A 14,386-nucleotide genomic window follows, 5' to 3' on the forward strand; every position below is an offset into this window, starting at 1 on the left:
TCGCTGTTGTTAATTTTATTTATAGTTGATTATATGATGAAATTTTGTAAATGATAGTGAAATATAATGAGACTTATCTGGCTATTTGACGCCTCAATTTCAACGCGGGTTAGAAGAACAAATTTTACTTTTCACCAAATGAGCTATACACCTGGAAAATAGTAATATAAAATGGAAAATAGTTTGTGCTCCTGTACATTTGTATCCCTATGAAGCACTAGATTTTGTTATGACTCCTGGAGATATGACCTACCAGTCCTGAGTCACTATGGCTGGCAACGTTAAATGTTTTTGAGAGTACTGAGATCGACTTGTAAAAATCATACGCTTTGCTGAGCATGCTCACTGAGAAAAAAAAGAGTAAAGGGTTGCAAATTACAGCCAAACGTTTCCTTCGTAATTTTTCTGCTGCTGGTCCTTTGGTATCTATGTGTCCATAGATGTCTATTTTGCGATCCTGAACGTTCGATTGGTCAAGTAGAGGTCATATCAATCGATTCCGGAACAAAAGACTTTTCGCTCAAGACCTAAGTGATGATAACCCCTTTGGATTTTTGTAAGAAATCTTAAATATCAAAAGAAATTGTTTTATGCGCTAGATAAACGTAATTTTAAAAGACGAGACGACTGCGCGCGGTAAACGCTGCGAGCAACGGATCGAAAGTTACAGCCCAAAAACTGCAGATTTTCATCGTCATTTCTCCGCTGTCGGTCCTACGCTCTTTTGTATGTGTTTTTTGAGTTTCTGGTGGTTGAATTACTCTAGAAAGCGTTATACTAATCGATTCCGAGACGAAACATTTTCGGCTCCGAAAATCGAAAAAAAACTAAGGCTAACCCCTTTGGATTTTTGGCGAAAATTTTGACGACTTTGGAAAGTGCTGCAATTAATTCTTTAGGGCACTATTCCAACGTAATTTTGCGAGTGAAATCGATTGAACGCAGTCCCAATACGCTGCGAGCAACACCTGTAAAGTTACAACCGAAAAATTCATGATTTTCGTCGTCATTTCTCTGCTGCTGGTCCTACGCTATTTTTGATGTGTTTTCTGAGTTCCTGGGCGTCGAATTAGTCTAGAAAACGTCATACGAATCGATTCCCAGACAAGAGATTTTTCGGCCAAAAAAAATCCAAGGCTAACCCCTTTGCATTTTTGGTGAAAATTTCGACGACTTTGAAAAGTGCTGCAATTAATTCTGTAGGGTACTATTCCGACGTAATTTTGCGAGAGAAATTTATTGAACGCAGTCTCAATACGCTGCGAGCAACACCTGTAAAGTTACAGCCGAAAAACTCATGATTTTCGTCGTCATTTCTCTGCTGCTGGTTCTACGCTATTTTTGATGTGTTTTCTGAGTTCCTGGGCGTCGATATAGTCTAGAAAACGTCATACGAATCGATTTCCAGACGAAAGATTTTTCGGCTAAAAAAAATCCAAGGCTAACCCCTTTGCATTTTTGGTAAAAATTTCGACGACTTTGAAAACTGCTGCAATTAATTCTGTAGGGCACTATTCCGACGTAATTTTGCGAGAGAAATCGATTGAACGCAGTCTCAATACGCTGCGAGCAACACCTGTAAAGTTACAGCCAAAAAACTCATGATTTTCGTCGTCATTTCTCTGCTGCTGGTCGTTCGCTATTTTTGATGTGTTTTCTGAGTTCCTGGGCGTCGAATTAGTCTAGAAAACGTCATACGAATCGATTCCCAGACAAAAGATTTTTCGGCCAAAAAAAATCCAAGGCTAACCCCTTTGCATTTTTGGTGAAAATTTCGACGACTTTGAGAATTGCTGCAATTAATTCTGTGGGGCACTATTCCGACGTAATTTTGCGAGAGAAATCGATTAAACGCAGTCCCAATACGCTGCGAGCAACACCTGTAAAGTTACAGCCGAAAAACTCATGATTTTCGTCGTCATTTCTCTGCTGCTGGTCCTACGCTATTTTTGATGTGTTTTCTGAGTTCCTGGGCGTCGAATTAGTCTAGAAAACGTCATACGAATCGATTCCCAGACAAAAGATTTTTCGGCCAAAAAAAATCCAAGGCTAACCCCTTTGCATTTTTGGTGAAAATTTCGACGACTTTGAAAAGTGCTGCAATTAATTCTGTAGGGCACTATTCCGACGTAATTTTGCGAGAGAAATCGATTAAACGCAGTCCGAATACGCTCCGAGCAACACCTGTAAAGTTACAGCCGAAAAACTCATGATTTTCGTCGTCATTTCTCTGCTGCTGGTCCTACGCTATTTTTGATGTGTTTTCTGAGTTCCTGGGCGTCGAATTAGTCTAGAAAACGTCATACGAATCGATTCCCAGACAAAAGATTTTTCGGCCAAAAAAAATCCAAGGCTAACCCCTTTGCATTTTTGGTGAAAATTTCGACGACTTTGAAAAGTGCTGCAATTAATTCTGTAGGGCACTATTCCGACGTAATTTTGCGAGAGAAATCGATTAAACGCAGTCCGAATACGCTGCGAGCAACACCTGTAAAGTTACAGCCGAAAAACTCATGATTTTCGTCGTCATTTCTCTGCTGCTGGTCCTACGCTATTTTTGATGTGTTTTCTGAGTTCCTTACCGCATACTTCCGAAAACTAAAACAACAATTGGGCACAGACAGGAAAGAGTTATTATAAACAAGCTGTATAATGAAATTCCATTAGAAATAAAGCAAAAATGTATACAGGGTTTCAAAAAAAGTATTAGTACTTGGATTTTACAGCAGGGAAGAATGTACTATGATAAACTGACTAACACCTAGAAAATAAGTGAATACCAAGACTCAATTAGGAATATAGAAGTTGTCTGAAGGTTTTGTCTGAATGTTTTCTTGTAACAAATGTAAGCAAATAAAAAAAGTATCACCAACTTATTAGGTATAGATTAGGAAATAAGTACATGTGTAGATTTAAATAACAACTCGGAATGATTGATCTGCGTAATATAGTGAACTATCAGGTGCGGATGAGAATATCTCAAATGCAAGCACACAATCACGCAAAAAAAAAAAAAAAAAAAAATTGTAATTTAGGAAATTAAGTGACAACTTGTCACTAAGTAGAAAAAAGCAACTCCAGCCACACAAGCATAATTAGATGCTCAGGCATGGAGAACTGAAAATTATATGTAAACACGAAAAATATGTTTGTCAATAAATCTAAATCTAAATCTAACCCCTTTCCATTTTTGGTGAAAATTTCGACGACTTTGAAAAGTGCTGCAATTAATTCTGTAGGGCACTATTCCGACGTAATTTTGCGAGAGAAATCGATTGAACGCAGTCCGAATACGCTGCGAGCAACACCTGTAAAGTTACAGCCGAAAAACTCATGATTTTCGTCGTCATTTCTCTGCTGCTGGTCCTACGCTATTTTTGATGTGTTTTCTGAGTTCCTGGGCGTCGAATTAGTCTAGAAAACGTCATACGAATCGATTCCCAGACAAAAGATTTCTCGGCCAAAAAAAATCCAAGGCTAACCCCTTTCCATTTTTGGTGAAAATTTCGACGACTTTGAAAAGTGCTGCAATTAATTCTGTAGGGCACTATTCCGACGTAATTTTGCGAGAGAAATCGATTAAACGCAGTCCGAATACGCTGCGAGCAACACCTGTAAAGTTACAGCCGAAAAACTCATGATTTTCGTCGTCATTTCTCTGCTGCTGGTCCTACGCTATTTTTGATGTGTTTTCTGAGTTCCTGGGCGTCGAATTAGTCTAGAAAACGTCATACGAATCGATTCCCAGACAAAAGATTTTTCGGCCAAAAAAAATCCAAGGCTAACCCCTTTGCATTTTTGGTGAAAATTTCGACGACTTTGAAAAGTGCTGCAATTAATTCTGTAGGGCACTATTCCGACGTAATTTTGCAAGAGAAATCGATTAAACGCAGTCCGAATACGCTGCGAGCAACACCTGTAAAGTTACAGCCGAAAAACTCATGATTTTCGTCGTCATTTCTCTGCTGCTGGTCCTACGCTATTTTTGATGTGTTTTCTGAGTTCCTGGGCGTCGAATTAGTCTAGAAAACGTCATACGAATCGATTCCCAGACAAAAGATTTTTCGGCCAAAAAAAATCCAAGGCTAACCCCTTTGCATTTTTGGTGAAAATTTCGACGACTTTGAAAAGTGCTGCAATTAATTCTGTAGGGCACTATTCCGACGTAATTTTGCGAGAGAAATCGATTAAACGCAGTCCGAATACGCTGCGAGCAACACCTGTAAAGTTACAGCCGAAAAACTCATGATTTTCGTCGTCATTTCTCTGCTGCTGGTCCTACGCTATTTTTGATGTGTTTTCTGAGTTCCTGGGCGTCGAATTAGTCTAGAAAACGTCATACGATTCGATTCCCAGACAAAAGATTTTTCGGCCAAAAAAAATCCAAGGCTAACCCCTTTGCATTTTTGGTGAAAATTTCGACGACTTTGAAAAGTGCTGCAATTAATTCTGTAGGGCACTATTCCGACGTAATTTTGCGAGAGAAATCGATTAAACGCAGTCCGAATACGCTGCGAGCAACACCTGTAAAGTTACAGCCGAAAAACTCATGATTTTCGTCGTCATTTCTCTGCTGCTGGTCCTACGCTATTTTTGATGTGTTTTCTGAGTTCCTGGGCGTCGAATTAGTCTAGAAAACGTCATACGAATCGATTCCCAGACAAAAGATTTTTCGGCCAAAAAAAATCCAAGGCTAACCCCTTTGCATTTTTGGTGAAAATTTCGACGACTTTGAAAAGTGCTGCAATTAATTCTGTAGGGCACTATTCCGACGTAATTTTGCGAGAGAAATCGATTAAACGCAGTCCGAATACGCTGCGAGCAACACCTGTAAAGTTACAGCCGAAAAACTCATGATTTTCGTCGTCATTTCTCTGCTGCTGGTCCTACGCTATTTTTGATGTGTTTTCTGAGTTCCTGGGCGTCGAATTAGTCTTGAAAACGTCATACGAATCGATTCCCAGACAAAAGATTTCTCGGCCAAAAAAAATCCAAGGCTAACCCCTTTCCATTTTTGGTGAAAATTTCGACGACTTTGAAAAGTGCTGCAATTAATTCTGTAGGGCACTATTCCGACGTAATTTTGCGAGAGAAATCGATTGAACGCAGTCCGAATACGCTGCGAGCAACACCTGTAAAGTTACAGCCGAAAAACTCATGATTTTCGTCGTCATTTCTCTGCTGCTGGTCCTACGCTATTTTTGATGTGTTTTCTGAGTTCCTGGGCGTCGAATTAGTCTAGAAAACGTCATACGAATCGATTCCCAGACAAAAGATTTCTCGGCCAAAAAAAATCCAAGGCTAACCCCTTTCCATTTTTGGTGAAAATTTCGACGACTTTGAAAAGTGCTGCAATTAATTCTGTAGGGCACTATTCCGACGTAATTTTGCGAGAGAAATCGATTAAACGCAGTCCGAATACGCTGCGAGCAACACCTGTGAAGTTACAGCCGAAAAACTCATGATTTTCGTCGTCATTTCTCTGCTGCTGGTCCTACGCTATTTTTGATGTGTTTTCTGAGTTCCTGGGCGTCGAATTAGTCTAGAAAACGTCATACGAATCGATTCCCAGACAAAAGATTTTTCGGCCAAAAAAAATCCAAGGCTAACCCCTTTGCATTTTTGGTGAAAATTTCGACGACTTTGAAAAGTGCTGCAATTAATTCTGTAGGGCACTATTCCGACGTAATTTTGCGAGAGAAATCGATTAAACGCAGTCCGAATACGCTGCGAGCAACACCTGTAAAGTTACAGCCGAAAAACTCATGATTTTCGTCGTCATTTCTCTGCTGCTGGTCCTACGCTATTTTTGATGTGTTTTCTGAGTTCCTGGGCGTCGAATTAGTCTAGAAAACGTCATACGAATCGATTCCCAGACAAAAGATTTTTCGGCCAAAAAAAATCCAAGGCTAACCCCTTTGCATTTTTGGTGAAAATTTCGACGACTTTGAAAAGTGCTGCAATTAATTCTGTAGGGCACTATTCCGACGTAATTTTGCGAGAGAAATCGATTAAACGCAGTCCGAATACGCTGCGAGCAACACCTGTAAAGTTACAGCCGAAAAACTCATGATTTTCGTCGTCATTTCTCTGCTGCTGGTCCTACGCTATTTTTGATGTGTTTTCTGAGTTCCTGGGCGTCGAATTAGTCTAGAAAACGTCATACGAATCGATTCCCAGACAAAAGATTTTTCGGCCAAAAAAAATCCAAGGCTAACCCCTTTGCATTTTTGGTGAAAATTTCGACGACTTTGAAAAGTGCTGCAATTAATTCTGTAGGGCACTATTCCGACGTAATTTTGCGAGAGAAATCGATTAAACGCAGTCCGAATACGCTGCGAGCAACACCTGTAAAGTTACAGCCGAAAAACTCATGATTTTCGTCGTCATTTCTCTGCTGCTGGTCCTACGCTATTTTTGATGTGTTTTCTGAGTTCCTGGGCGTCGAATTAGTCTAGAAAACGTCATACGAATCGATTCCCAGACAAAAGATTTTTCGGCCAAAAAAAATCCAAGGCTAACCCCTTTGCATTTTTGGTGAAAATTTCGACGACTTTGAAAAGTGCTGCAATTAATTCTGTAGGGCACTATTCCGACGTAATTTTGCGAGAGAAATCGATTAAACGCAGTCCGAATACGCTGCGAGCAACACCTGTAAAGTTACAGCCGAAAAACTCATGATTTTCGTCGTCATTTCTCTGCTGCTGGTCCTACGCTATTTTTGATGTGTTTTCTGAGTTCCTGGGCGTCGAATTAGTCTAGAAAACGTCATACGAATCGATTCCCAGACAAAGGATTTCTCGGCCAAAAAAAATCCAAGGCTAACCCCTTTCCATTTTTGGTGAAAATTTCGACGACTTTGAAAAGTGCTGCAATTAATTCTGTAGGGCACTATTCCGACGTAATTTTGCGAGAGAAATCGATTAAACGCAGTCCGAATACGCTGCGAGCAACACCTGTGAAGTTACAGCCGAAAAACTCATGATTTTCGTCGTCATTTCTCTGCTGCTGGTCCTACGCTATTTTTGATGTGTTTTCTGAGTTCCTGGGCGTCGAATTAGTCTAGAAAACGTCATACGAATCGATTCCCAGACAAAAGATTTTTCGGCCAAAAAAAATCCAAGGCTAACCCCTTTGCATTTTTGGTGAAAATTTCGACGACTTTGAAAAGTGCTGCAATTAATTCTGTAGGGCACTATTCCGACGTAATTTTGCGAGAGAAATCGATTAAACGCAGTCCGAATACGCTGCGAGCAACACCTGTAAAGTTACAGCCGAAAAACTCATGATTTTCGTCGTCATTTCTCTGCTGCTGGTCCTACGCTATTTTTGATGTGTTTTCTGAGTTCCTGGGCGTCGAATTAGTCTAGAAAACGTCATACGAATCGATGCCCAGACAAAAGATTTTTCGGCCAAAAAAAATCCAAGGCTAACCCCTTTGCATTTTTGGTGAAAATTTCGACGACTTTGAAAAGTGCTGCAATTGATTCTGTAGGGCACTATTCCGACGTAATTTTGCGAGAGAAATCGATTAAACGCAGTCCGAATACGCTGCGAGCAACACCTGTAAAGTTACAGCCGAAAAACTCATGATTTTCGTCGTCATTTCTCTGCTGCTGGTCCTACGCTATTTTTGATGTGTTTTCTGAGTTCCTGGGCGTCGAATTAGTCTAGAAAACGTCATACGAATCGATTCCCAGACAAAAGATTTTTCGGCCAAAAAAAATCCAAGGCTAACCCCTTTGCATTTTTGGTGAAAATTTCGACGACTTTGAAAAGTGCTGCAATTAATTCTGTAGGGCACTATTCCGACGTAATTTTGCGAGAGAAATCGATTAAACGCAGTCCGAATACGCTGCGAGCAACACCTGTAAAGTTACAGCCGAAAAACTCATGATTTTCGTCGTCATTTCTCTGCTGCTGGTCCTACGCTATTTTTGATGTGTTTTCTGAGTTCCTGGGCGTCGAATTAGTCTAGAAAACGTCATACGAATCGATTCCCAGACAAAAGATTTTTCGGCCAAAAAAAATCCAAGGCTAACCCCTTTGCATTTTTGGTGAAAATTTCGACGACTTTGAAAAGTGCTGCAATTAATTCTGTAGGGCACTATTCCGACGTAATTTTGCGAGAGAAATCGATTAAACGCAGTCCGAATACGCTGCGAGCAACACCTGTAAAGTTACAGCCGAAAAACTCATGATTTTCGTCGTCATTTCTCTGCTGCTGGTCCTACGCTATTTTTGATGTGTTTTCTGAGTTCCTGGGCGTCGAATTAGTCTAGAAAACGTCATACGAATCGATTCCCAGACAAAAGATTTTTCGGCCAAAAAAAATCCAAGGCTAACCCCTTTGCATTTTTGGTGAAAATTTCGACGACTTTGAAAAGTGCTGCAATTAATTCTGTAGGGCACTATTCCGACGTAATTTTGCGAGAGAAATCGATTAAACGCAGTCCGAATACGCTGCGAGCAACACCTGTAAAGTTACAGCCGAAAAACTCATGATTTTCGTCGTCATTTCTCTGCTGCTGGTCCTACGCTATTTTTGATGTGTTTTCTGAGTTCCTGGGCGTCGAATTAGTCTAGAAAACGTCATACGATTCGATTCCCAGACAAAAGATTTTTCGGCCAAAAAAAATCCAAGGCTAACCCCTTTGCATTTTTGGTGAGAATTTCGACGACTTTGAAAAGTGCTGCAATTAATTCTGTAGGGCACTATTCCGACGTAATTTTGCGAGAGAAATCGATTAAACGCAGTCCGAATACGCTGCGAGCAACACCTGTAAAGTTACAGCCGAAAAACTCATGATTTTGGTCGTCATTTCTCTGCTGCTGGTCCTACGCTATTTTTGATGTGTTTTCTGAGTTCCTGGGCGTCGAATTAGTCTAGAAAACGTCATACGAATCGATTCCCAGACAAAAGATTTTTCGGCCGAAAAAAATCCAAGGCTAACCCCTTTGCATTTTTGGTGAAAATTTCGACGACTTTGAAAAGTGCTGCAATTAATTCTGTAGGGCACTATTCCGACGTAATTTTGCGAGAGAAATCGATTAAACGCAGTCCGAATACGCTGCGAGCAACACCTGTAAAGTTACAGCCGAAAAACTCATGATTTTCGTCGTCATTTCTCTGCTGCTGGTCCTACGCTATTTTTGATGTGTTTTCTGAGTTCCTGGGCGTCGAATTAGTCTAGAAAACGTCATACGATTCGATTCCCAGACAAAAGATTTTTCGGCCAAAAAAAATCCAAGGCTAACCCCTTTGCATTTTTGGTGAAAATTTCGACGACTTTGAAAAGTGCTGCAATTAATTCTGTAGGGCACTATTCCGACGTAATTTTGCGAGAGAAATCGATTAAACGCAGTCCGAATACGCTGCGAGCAACACCTGTAAAGTTACAGCCGAAAAACTCATGATTTTCGTCGTCATTTCTCTGCTGCTGGTCCTACGCTATTTTTGATGTGTTTTCTGAGTTCCTGGGCGTCGAATTAGTCTAGAAAACGTCATACGAATCGATTCCCAGACAAAAGATTTTTCGGCCAAAAAAAATCCAAGGCTAACCCCTTTGCATTTTTGGTGAAAATTTCGACGACTTTGAAAAGTGCTGCAATTAATTCTGTAGGGCACTATTCCGACGTAATTTTGCGAGAGAAATCGATTAAACGCAGTCCGAATACGCTGCGAGCAACACCTGTAAAGTTACAGCCGAAAAACTCATGATTTTCGTCGTCATTTCTCTGCTGCTGGTCCTACGCTATTTTTGATGTGTTTTCTGAGTTCCTGGGCGTCGAATTAGTCTAGAAAACGTCATACGATTCGATTCCCAGACAAAAGATTTTTCGGCCAAAAAAAATCCAAGGCTAACCCCTTTGCATTTTTGGTGAAAATTTCGACGACTTTGAAAAGTGCTGCAATTAATTCTGTAGGGCACTATTCCGACGTAATTTTGCGAGAGAAATCGATTAAACGCAGTCCGAATACGCTGCGAGCAACACCTGTAAAGTTACAGCCGAAAAACTCATGATTTTCGTCGTCATTTCTCTGCTGCTGGTCCTACGCTATTTTTGATGTGTTTTCTGAGTTCCTGGGCGTCGAATTAGTCTAGAAAACGTCATACGATTCGATTCCCAGACAAAAGATTTTTCGGCCAAAAAAAATCCAAGGCTAACCCCTTTGCATTTTTGGTGAAAATTTCGACGACTTTGAAAAGTGCTGCAATTAATTCTGTAGGGCACTATTCCGACGTAATTTTGCGAGAGAAATCGATTAAACGCAGTCCGAATACGCTGCGAGCAACACCTGTAAAGTTACAGCCGAAAAACTCATGATTTTGGTCGTCATTTCTCTGCTGCTGGTCCTACGCTATTTTTGATGTGTTTTCTGAGTTCCTGGGCGTCGAATTAGTCTAGAAAACGTCATACGAATCGATTCCCAGACAAAAGATTTTTCGGCCGAAAAAAATCCAAGGCTAACCCCTTTGCATTTTTGGTGAAAATTTCGACGACTTTGAAAAGTGCTGCAATTAATTCTGTAGGGCACTATTCCGACGTAATTTTGCGAGAGAAATCGATTAAACGCAGTCCGAATACGCTGCGAGCAACACCTGTAAAGTTACAGCCGAAAAACTCATGATTTTCGTCGTCATTTCTCTGCTGCTGGTCCTACGCTATTTTTGATGTGTTTTCTGAGTTCCTGGGCGTCGAATGAGTCTAGAAAACGTCATACGAATCGATTCCCAGACAAAAGATTTTTCGGCCAAAAAAAATCCAAGGCTAACCCCTTTGCATTTTTGGTGAAAATTTCGACGACTTTGAAAAGTGCTGCAATTAATTCTGTAGGGCACTATTCCGACGTAATTTTGCGAGAGAGATCGATTGAACGCAGTCCGAATACGCTGCGAGCAACACCTGTAAAGTTACAGCCGAAAAACTCATGATTTTCGTCGTCATTTCTCTGCTGCTGGTCCTACGCTATTTTTGATGTGTTTTCTGAGTTCCTGGGCGTCGAATTAGTCTAGAAAACGTCATACGATTCGATTCCCAGACAAAAGATTTTTCGGCCAAAAAAAATCCAAGGCTAACCCCTTTGCATTTTTGGTGAAAATTTCGACGACTTTGAAAAGTGCTGCAATTAATTCTGTAGGGCACTATTCCGACGTAATTTTGCGAGAGAAATCGATTAAACGCAGTCCGAATACGCTGCGAGCAACACCTGTAAAGTTACAGCCGGAAAACTCATGATTTTCGTCGTCATTTCTCTGCTGCTGGTCCTACGCTATTTTTGATGTGTTTTCTGAGTTCCTGGGCGTCGAATTAGTCTAGAAAACGTCATACGAATCGATTCCCAGACAAAAGATTTTTCGGCCAAAAAAAATCCAAGGCTAACCCCTCTGCATTTTTGGTGAAAATTTCGACGACTTTGAAAAGTGCTGCAATCAATTCTGTAGGGCACTATTCCGACGTAATTTTGCGAGAGAAATCGATTAAACGCAGTCCGAATACGCTGCGAGCAACACCTGTAAAGTTACAGCCGAAAAACTCATGATTTTCGTCGTCATTTCTCTGCTGCTGGTCCTACGCTATTTTTGATGTGTTTTCTGAGTTCCTGGGCGTCGAATTAGTCTAGAAAACGTCATACGAATCGATGCCCAGACAAAAGATTTTTCGGCCAAAAAAAATCCAAGGCTAACCCCTTTGCATTTTTGGTGAAAATTTCGACGACTTTGAAAAGTGCTGCAATTAATTCTGTAGGGCACTATTCCGACGTAATTTTGCGAGAGAAATCGATTAAACGCAGTCCGAATACGCTGCGAGCAACACCTGTAAAGTTACAGCCGAAAAACTCATGATTTTCGTCGTCATTTCTCTGCTGCTGGTCCTACGCTATTTTTGATGTGTTTTCTGAGTTCCTGGGCGTCGAATTAGTCTAGAAAACGTCATACGAATCGATTCCCAGACAAAAGATTTTTCGGCCAAAAAAAATCCAAGGCTAACCCCTTTGCATTTTTGGTGAAAATTTCGACGACTTTGAAAAGTGCTGCAATTAATTCTGTAGGGCACTATTCCGACGTAATTTTGCGAGAGAAATCGATTAAACGCAGTCCGAATACGCTGCGAGCAACACCTGTAAAGTTACAGCCGAAAAACTCATGATTTTCGTCGTCATTTCTCTGCTGCTGGTCCTACGCTATTTTTGATGTGTTTTCTGAGTTCCTGGGCGTCGAATTAGTCTAGAAAACGTCATACGAATCGATTCCCAGACAAAAGATTTTTCGGCCAAAAAAAATCCAAGGCTAACCCCTTTGCATTTTTGGTGAAAATTTCGACGACTTTGAAAAGTGCTGCAATTAATTCTGTAGGGCACTATTCCGACGTAATTTTGCGAGAGAAATCGATTAAACGCAGTCCGAATACGCTGCGAGCAACACCTGTAAAGTTACAGCCGAAAAACTCATGATTTTCGTCGTCATTTCTCTGCTGCTGGTCCTACGCTATTTTTGATGTGTTTTCTGAGTTCCTGGGCGTCGAATTAGTCTAGAAAACGTCATACGAATCGATTCCCAGACAAAAGATTTTTCGGCCAAAAAAAATCCAAGGCTAACCCCTTTGCATTTTTGGTGAAAATTTCGACGACTTTGAAAAGTGCTGCAATTAATTCTGTAGGGCACTATTCCGACGTAATTTTGCGAGAGAAATCGATTAAACGCAGTCCGAATACGCTGCGAGCAACACCTGTAAAGTTACAGCCGAAAAACTCATGATTTTCGTCGTCATTTCTCTGCTGCTGGTCCTACGCTATTTTTGATGTGTTTTCTGAGTTCCTGGGCGTCGAATTAGTCTAGAAAACGTCATACGATTCGATTCCCAGACAAAAGATTTTTCGGCCAAAAAAAATCCAAGGCTAACCCCTTTGCATTTTTGGTGAGAATTTCGACGACTTTGAAAAGTGCTGCAATTAATTCTGTAGGGCACTATTCCGACGTAATTTTGCGAGAGAAATCGATTAAACGCAGTCCGAATACGCTGCGAGCAACACCTGTAAAGTTACAGCCGAAAAACTCATGATTTTGGTCGTCATTTCTCTGCTGCTGGTCCTACGCTATTTTTGATGTGTTTTCTGAGTTCCTGGGCGTCGAATTAGTCTAGAAAACGTCATACGAATCGATTCCCAGACAAAAGATTTTTCGGCCGAAAAAAATCCAAGGCTAACCCCTTTGCATTTTTGGTGAAAATTTCGACGACTTTGAAAAGTGCTGCAATTAATTCTGTAGGGCACTATTCCGACGTAATTTTGCGAGAGAAATCGATTAAACGCAGTCCGAATACGCTGCGAGCAACACCTGTAAAGTTACAGCCGAAAAACTCATGATTTTCGTCGTCATTTCTCTGCTGCTGGTCCTACGCTATTTTTGATGTGTTTTCTGAGTTCCTGGGCGTCGAATTAGTCTAGAAAACGTCATACGATTCGATTCCCAGACAAAAGATTTTTCGGCCAAAAAAAATCCAAGGCTAACCCCTTTGCATTTTTGGTGAAAATTTCGACGACTTTGAAAAGTGCTGCAATTAATTCTGTAGGGCACTATTCCGACGTAATTTTGCGAGAGAAATCGATTAAACGCAGTCCGAATACGCTGCGAGCAACACCTGTAAAGTTACAGCCGAAAAACTCATGATTTTCGTCGTCATTTCTCTGCTGCTGGTCCTACGCTATTTTTGATGTGTTTTCTGAGTTCCTGGGCGTCGAATTAGTCTAGAAAACGTCATACGAATCGATTCCCAGACGAAAGATTTTTCGGCCAAAAAAAATCCAAGGCTAACCCCTTTGCATTTTTGGTGAAAATTTCGACGACTTTGAAAAGTGCTGCAATTAATTCTGTAGGGCACTATTCCGACGTAATTTTGCGAGAGAAATCGATTAAACGCAGTCCGAATACGCTGCGAGCAACACCTGTAAAGTTACAGCCGAAAAACTCATGATTTTCGTCGTCATTTCTCTGCTGCTGGTCCTACGCTATTTTTGATGTGTTTTCTGAGTTCCTGGGCGTCGAATTAGTCTAGAAAACGTCATACGATTCGATTCCCAGACAAAAGATTTTTCGGCCAAAAAAAATCCAAGGCTAACCCCTTTGCATTTTTGGTGAAAATTTCGACGACTTTGAAAAGTGCTGCAATTAATTCTGTAGGGCACTATTCCGACGTAATTTTGCGAGAGAAATCGATTAAACGCAGTCCGAATACGCTGCGAGCAACACCTGTAAAGTTACAGCCGAAAAACTCATGATTTTCGTCGTCATTTCTCTGCTGCTGGTCCTACGCTATTTTTGATGTGTTTTCTGAGTTCCTGGGCGTCGAATTAGTCTGGAAAACGTCATACGATTCGATTCCC

The sequence above is a fragment of the Diprion similis genome, chromosome 12 (assembly GCF_021155765.1).
Source record: "Diprion similis isolate iyDipSimi1 chromosome 12, iyDipSimi1.1, whole genome shotgun sequence".
Taxonomy (NCBI): Eukaryota; Metazoa; Arthropoda; class Insecta; order Hymenoptera; family Diprionidae; genus Diprion; species Diprion similis.